We start from the raw sequence: 8,335 nt of genomic DNA, 5'->3' as shown, positions 1-8,335 counted from the left end.
GAAAAGCACTTCAACGCCTCGTCAGGGGTAGTAAGCGCTATATAAATACGATTACAGTACAATACAATACAATATGTGCTGCAAACAGTGCCACTGTGACGAGATGGCCGCAGGTTAAGATGTTGGACTGCTACTCCCTTGTGCTTTGCACGGGTGGGTTCGAATCTCCTCTTCCTTGATCACCTTTTGTTTATTACGTTTTACCGTCTATCACATCTTCAATCACATCTGTGCGGCCTTTGAAGCAGATTTATTTTTACCACAGCGCCAAAATCTGACCACTTTCCATTTAACATAGAGCCAAGATCTGATAACGCAGATATATTAATCAGAAATTATAAGTAGATGTTTAAGTAGTTTCAGTGATTAACAAAGAAAAATAATGTGCACGTTTGAAAATGTGCCCTCGAAAAGTGGCTGCCATCACTCACAAATTATATTAAAAAAGTGACTAAAATATGTGAAGTGTTGAAAATGCATAATAACGATGTAGTAATATGTCATATTCAAATATACAATGTATGTTTTGCATTATATTGTATAGCTAACTTAGCCAAAGTTGTGGCCTAGTTTTGCCAGGCCACGTGCAGAAGGCGAATATTAACCCGTAATGCAGAAAAGCTAATACGCTGGACTGACCATGAACCGCTCATTGTTTAATAAAATCTGCCCAGCTAAAATTCTCTGCGATGAACCGACGGACAGGAGATGATGAAATTAGTTTTGTATCAAGGACTATGTAAAGCATACTTGATGTACTTTCACAGGACTTGAACAATGGAGACACTGACTGGAGAAGAAGATGCAACATTTTTGATACCTGACGAGCCAGACGATGAGGACATCGTACAGTGAACCAACTGAAATCTTGAGAACTATGTAATATTAGAATGCATAGATTTGGAAAAGTAAGATCATTGGAAAGGGTCTTAACTGGTGATTAATTGACCAATTAGGAATTGGGGGATAGTCTGAGTGACTTTGATATAATGTTGTGGAAAAGGGGGGAAAGACAGAACAGATGGTGATGAGATGGATAGAGAGAGATCCCAAGGCGATTCGAGATTCTGTCATTGGGCTCATGCTCTTGAGAGCCTGATGCAATGCTGATCGATTGATGACCTGAAGACGAAGGCTGACTTTGTTGCTGATCCATACTGAGGATAGGTAAATATGACAATGTGACTGAATTAACTTTTGTGCACTGTTATAATCGTTTTTTCTTTTAGTTAGATGTTTTCCAAATTCATGTTCTAAACTGTTTTTGCATGAAGTCCCACATGCTGATGCTAATCTGGGTTAGGTGAGGTTCCTACCTTATGACATTGACAAAGACAGTGACAAATGATTGCCGAACTGATTTGCTGAACTCTGCTACTCATGTTGACTTATTCATTCCTGATTCAATTATTCACCTATGCTACTGCTTTAGAAGTTACTCTGATGCAAGTTTTGATTAGACTATGTTTTTGGCGCCTTCTAATGAATTAATAAGGATTGCTGATGTGAATAAAGTTGACTTAATATTTATGAATTAGTATTGTAACCAATAAGGAATAAAAACGACTAAAAAGTATATTGAGTTGATGTTATTCATGAAATGTTTGACGCTACTAACTGCTAATTAATGACTTGCTTAATGATTATTGATTTGTGTATTAATTGTTGATGGACATTGGTTACTACATAGCTAGGATACTCCATGCGAATCAAAAGGTTAATCGACCTATACGTGTCCCCTTGTAAGTTTACTTATTAAGGACCGGGTGTGCTAGCAGTTTTTGGTAGCAGTTTGATGGTTCGTTTCCTTGGAGAACTAGTTATGTGGTGACTGATGGTAATGATAGTAGTTTGAGTTATGGTTAGTGGTTCATTATTATTGTGATTTGGATTTTATTTTTCGTAATGGCAATTGTAGCAAGAGTGATGTCCCCTTAAGCCCAGAAATGACTTTCCCAGATCCTGGATCCCGCTAGTAAAGTTAGGTATGTTCTCCGCGTTCAAGTGATAGTGTGAAAGTGGTAGGTTGCGCTTGCAAAGGCTTATGAAAATCGCAGGTGAGTTGTGACGTATGAAGGAAGTAGGGAGTCTGCGTGCTCGAGTTGAGGTTTAGTAGGAATGTGCGTACTCCGCACTATGAGAGTAGGGAAGTCGTCGAACTTCACATGTGTGTGGCACTTTGTGCTAAAAAAAATTCCACATGGTTGATGATGGTGTACAGACCCTGCGTGGTCTAAGACTCCGGAGTATATTGACAAGTGTAGGAGACACTTAGTCGTATGTTGTAATCTGTCTGATTTAGTAGGTTGATTGGGCGTGGTCAACAAGTCGGTGTGTAAGTTAAGAGAGTAAGAGAAATTTTTGACTGAGATTTGGCGAGTCCTATGTTCACCAGGATAGACCCATTGATCAGTTGAGAGTGTAATTCACAGGTTAAATTTTGCTTGCGAATGTGGGAGACTGAGACAGAGGAATAGCTGCATGAGCGAAAGGGCCATCAGTGAAAATCCGTAAGGTCTCTGAAGCGATTGTGTACCTTCCTGTAGTGAACCAGCAGATTTGTTTTGGTTACTGGTTTTTGGTTAAGTGCTCGTAATAATTTACATTAGTTTGTGTGAGTCGGAGAGTATAGGACGAGCCGCAAGACTTTGCTAGCCGCAGTGTGTGAGTGTGACGTTAGAGTGATCCGTGCTGGGATAGGTTGGTTAGTAAGATGAGTCACGAGCGGATTGACAGTCGTCCATGAGAGACAATTGGTTGAGAAAGCAGGTGAAGGGAATCTTGGGAGCAAAAGTAATTTCCCTAATTGATTTGATTATACAAAGATAGAAAAGATAAAAAATTTCAAAGCGTTTAAGGATGCCATGAAGGGTGATACATACATCAAGGCGACAGTGGGAGAGCCTACCCCACCGGAAAATTCTCCGGCTTATATTGTGATGCAGGAGCGAGGTGTCGCACCATGTCTTTGGTTAAAGCAGTGGAAATTGACAGAGAAACAGGAAGCTTTAGCGTTTCCAGAACATGGAACGTTTAATTTGAGAATTTTGGATCAATTGCGGATGACTCTGTATGAGACAAAGCCTCTCCCAAGACCAGCACAGTTTGAGGCATTAGCGGTTTGGGAGCTCATAGTGAGACAGCAGCAAGAGATCAAATTCCAGAGAAGAATAAGGAAGGTAGAGAAGTCTCTAGCAGAGGCAAGATGGGATTGGGAACAGAAGAGGTAGAGAACAGTGACACTGCAGGATGTTAGGTTGTTTCCTGCTATTACAGAGGAAGATGAGTCAGAAGAAAAAGAGGAGACTAGCAAAAGTGATAAGAGTTCGTCAGGGAATAAAAAGAAGAAAAAAGCTTACATAGAAGAAGACTCAGATGTTTAGGACCTTATTACTCAGGTGCTGAGGGACCGACCTCCACCATATGAGGGGCGTCCAAGTACTAGTACTGCTCCAACTGCCCCAGATCAAAGGTCGGGCACAGTGGGACCAGTGCAAACAGATAATGGACAGGTACAAGGGGTAGTGCAGCGTACTCCTAATGCAGTGACTACATTGGTAGTCCAGGTGCAGATGCATCCACCCCCGATACAGATAACTTATCCAGAGATACCAATTCTTTAGAAAACCTCAAACTTAGTGGTTCCTACGGAGCAAGTGGGCCCGAGGCCGATGCTAGTTCAGACCAAGCCGACGCAATGTTGATGCCTCAGGCACACCCACAGGGTTTGCCGAAGTTCACACCAATGACAGGGACACAGTCAGATGTGACAGCAGTGATGAATCAGAGTATGGGAGTAGCCCTTCCACAAAATGCAGGTGTCAGAGCGGCACCAGATGCAATATCGCTGCCAATTACTGTTGATCCAGCAGTACCTTTGTTTGTGCAAAAAAAGCTGATTACAGGAGAACAGGGTAAAATGTCACAGAGCCTCGTGAGGAGGGGGGTGAGAGACCATGTGCAGGTAATATCCTCTATGGGGCAGACCTTTGATGGATGAAGACAGTTAATGGACCTTAGTCCACTTGTTGTGCTTCCAGATGCCGTAAATAGTCCAAGTGTAAGTCAGAGCTTGAAGATTTTGACACTGCAAACTCCAGGTGCAGAGGTACAACAGGTGCCATTGCCGAATGCAAGTAATGTTTCATTACAGGTATTGACAGCACAACCGTTAAATGAGTGGTTAGACAGTCTGAATACTCCACGAAACACATCCAAGTGTGAAGAGCGGAATGATCGCATGAGGCTATCTACAGAAATAACTGAACTAGTCGAGGGGTCAATGGGAGTGAATAGGTTAGAATACTATATTGAAGAACTGAGATACTTGTGTCAGAATTACGAGAGAAGTGGGCAAGATACATCAGAAATTGTCAGATTTGGCAAAAAAGCATGACATAGAAATTGAGAAAACATAGCACTTGAAAAGGAGTTACAGATTAGATTTTGAGGTAAAGGATTTTGAACACATGAAATAAGCAGGGATGAAAGCGCATCTCAAAGAATGATTGCAGGGTGCTCAGATTTGGGGCGCATTAGAGAAGTGGGAAGGCAGATGGGCAAAGAAGAAGAATAAACAAAAACAAGATTCACAAGAAGGGTCTGAAAGTGTTCAGAAAGAAAAGGATCCAGTACAAGTTTACCAATGAGGGAAATTCCAGGAGGGCAGTTTGTTCACGTTCCTTGGCACAGGAGTGATATTCTGTCATTCACAAATGATTATCCAATGCTGAGGGACAAACCGGTTGAATGGTATCAGCAGGCAGATAGATTTGTAAAACTGTTGAAATGTCTGTGACAACACTTGAATACTCTGTTGGAGATAGTGGTTCCAGCTGATTTGTGGTCTGAGTGCAAGAGAGCAATGGATTAGCCTACAAGTGAACCTGAAAGAGATGGAGTTACAGGTGCACCATCACCCAAAGTGATGAAACATTATTATAAGGCGATTGAGTTCCAAGAAGACGAGAATCTCAACTAAAAATATTGATTGGCAGAGAATTGACAGGATAGTGTAGGAAGTAAAGGAGTTGATACTTCTATACTATGGGAGATTGTTGAAGGCGTTCAAGGAGTACAGTGGTAAGGAAGCAATCGAGCTGAAAGACATGTTGCACTTTGTGTTCAGGTTTGTGGAAGGATTGAGACCTGAAGTAGATCCGATGATTAAGAGTCATTTGATTTGCTGGCAAGCAAAGCTGATTGATGAGGTGTTGCAGTATGTGAAATACTGTAGTGATGAGACTGAGTTGAAGTAGAAGAAGTTGCAAGAGAAGGCCATGATGATGCAAATTAAGGCAGCTCAAACAGGAGTGCAGGGAGCTTTTGTGCAGCAGATAGTGCAGCAGCAGGGAACTGTTGTGTTCCAACCCCAGGTGAGAGGTAGGGGTCACGGAATCAATATGAATCGCGGAGTGGATTTGAGTACGGTAGTGGTTCAAAATGATGTGCAAGGGATGAAAAAGATGTTACAGTGTCATCTTTGCGGAAAAGTTGGACACTGGAAGCGGGAGTGTCCGATGATAGTGCAGGATGGTGTTGTTCAGAAAAGTGGGGATGTCAATACAATTCAAACTGTGAAAGTCCCTAGAATGAGAGGACTTAATCCGAATTTGCAGAATATTATGAATCAAGTGCAGAATTTTCTACCCATGCAGCAGGTGCAAATGCCTCATGCACAAATGACACAGTTGCAACCAATGCAGCAGCAGGTTCCTATGGTATCTAGACAGCAAATGCAGATACCTCAAGCCCTGCTGGAACTGCAACAGATGATGCTTACTCAGCAGGTCACAGGTCAGAGACAAGACAGAAGTAGTGACAGTGCACCAATTCCTATTACATAGCCAGAATGAAATAAATGATGAATGGATGTGTGATACTTCGGATTAGGAGCTATGTATGCTTACAGCCTCATTAGAAGTAGATCAACAAGGACCTTTTGTGAGAGTAAAGGTGATAGGTCATAAGGTCTCATTTCTAGTAGATACAGGAGCTACACGCTCTACAGTAAGGAGTGCAGGAGTACCAAACTTACCTCTTTCAGGCAGAACAGTTCAGGTTGTAGGGCTAGCAAATAGGCAGTTAATAAACCCAAGCACAGATCCAGTACAGGTTGAGATTGGCAGCTTTCAGGGACTGCACAAGTTTGTAGTCTGTGACTCAAGTCCAGTATCTCTACTGGGAAGGGGCTTATTGTGCAAGACCAGATGTTCTATTAATTGTTCAACTGCTGGAATACAGGTCCAGATGAATAGTGACGATGAGGAAGAACAAACTACTGAAACTGAGAATGAAATCACTAATGAAGAATACCTGTTGATTTAGTTCTTCCCGATGTTTACTGTGAAAGAATTGCATGCAGACTTGCAGGGAACAGTACAGGAGAAGGTATGGGACGGGACAGGTAAAGAAATGGGTTTGATCAAGGGAGTGGAGCCAATTAAGATCACTTTGAAGCCGAATGTAGTGTTCCCGCAGCTTCCACAGTATAACATGGCACAAAATGTTCTGATGAAAGTGGCACAGATAATCAGAGATTTTCTGAAACAAGGGGTTTTGAAAGAAGTGTTGAGCAGTCCATGTAATTCACCGATAATGGGCTTGAAGAAGCCTTGTGGGAAAATTCGAATTGTACAAGATTTGGAAAAAGTGAATGACATGGTGGTCAAGTGTTGTTCCATAGTGCCACACCCAGCGGTAATATTGTTTCAGATTCCATGTGATGCAGAATGGTTCACAGTGGTTGACTTGTCACAAGCTTTCTTTTCCGTGCCACTTCATGAGGATATTCAGTTTCTCTTTAGTTTCAAATTCCTAGACAGAGTCTACAGCTGGTGCAGGCTTCCTCAAGGATACACGGAGTCACAGTCTCTGTTCAATCAGATTTTGAAAAAGAATCTGGAGTCATTGGAACTACCATACCAATAGACTCTGGTTCAGTACATTGATGACTTACTGATTACATCCAAAACGAGGGACGAGTGTAAGTACGACTCGATTGCCCTGTTGAATCATTTGGGAAAATTGGACCTAAAGTGTCACCTTTGAAATTGCAGTATTGTCAGAAGTCAGCGAAATATTTGGGACACCAGATTGAGAAAGTGTTGTGGAGAATTTCCAGAGAAAGGATTACATTGATATTGCAGAGAAGTCCCCCGACTTCACAGAGAGATGTCAGAATGTTTCTGGGAATGGTGGATTACTGTCATCAGTGGATTCCAAATTTTGCTGAGATTGCCAAACCATTGCAGCAGCTGACACATAAAGATGGTACAGATCCCATTACATTAGATCAGGACCAAATGAAAGCATTCACTGAGTTGCGAGAGAGTTTGTGCAGAGCTCCAGCATTGGGAATGCCTGACTACACAAAGCCTTTCACATTGTTTTGCCATGAACGTGATGCTTGTTCTGTTTCTGTCTTGACAGAGGTCCATGGATGTGCGCCTCGCCCAGTAGCTTATTTTTCAGTTACCTTGGACCCAATTGCAGCAGCCTTACCGGGTTGTTTGCGTGCAGTTGCCACAGTTGGTCAAAGCCTTTCACAATATGAGGTAGTAGTGATGGGATACCCTCTGACGGTAATGGTACCTCACTCTGTTGAAATCTTACTGACAAGGACAAAAACACAGTATTTGACTTGTGCCAGACTGACAAGGTATGAGACGAGCATTGTAGGTGCTCCAAATGTAACATTGAAAAGATGTACAGTGCTGAACCCGGCAACATTACTTACAAGTGATACTGTTGAAATTGAAAAAGAAGACATCGAGAATGATTGTCTTGAGGTAACCGAGTTGTGCACAAAACCAAGATCTGATATCAGAAATACACAATTGGAAGAAAATGACCTAATTAATTTTCTTTGTTGATGGTTCATGTCTCAGAGATGGTACATTGAGAGCAGGATATGCTGTGTGCACAATTACAGGTACGTTAGAAGCTTCTTGGCTTCGAGGTCTATATTCTGCACAAGTAGCAGAATTGGTAGCTCTTACTAGAGTGTGACATGTATCTGCTAGATTGAGAGTCACTATCTATACAGATAGCCAATATGGATTAGGAATTGTTCATGATTTTGGTCAATTGTGGTCGTGAAGAGATTTCCTGACCTCTACTGGTACACCAGTAAGAAATGGCAACAGAATAAAGGAGCTGCTGTATGCAATACAGTTACCTGAAGAAATTGCTGTGGTGAAATGCAGTGCACATCTGAGAACACAGGACTATGTGTCACTGGGAAATGGATATGCGGATCAAGTCACAAGGTATTGCGCATTGAACTGTATATCGTTCAAAGACAAGTGGGAACTCATGTCAGAAGAAGATAATA

The sequence above is a fragment of the Pleurodeles waltl genome, chromosome 12 (genome assembly GCF_031143425.1).
Source record: "Pleurodeles waltl isolate 20211129_DDA chromosome 12, aPleWal1.hap1.20221129, whole genome shotgun sequence".
In the NCBI taxonomy this organism is placed as follows: domain Eukaryota; kingdom Metazoa; phylum Chordata; class Amphibia; order Caudata; family Salamandridae; genus Pleurodeles; species Pleurodeles waltl.
The sequence above is the reverse complement of the archived record's forward strand: the minus strand, read 5'-3'. Positions refer to the sequence as shown.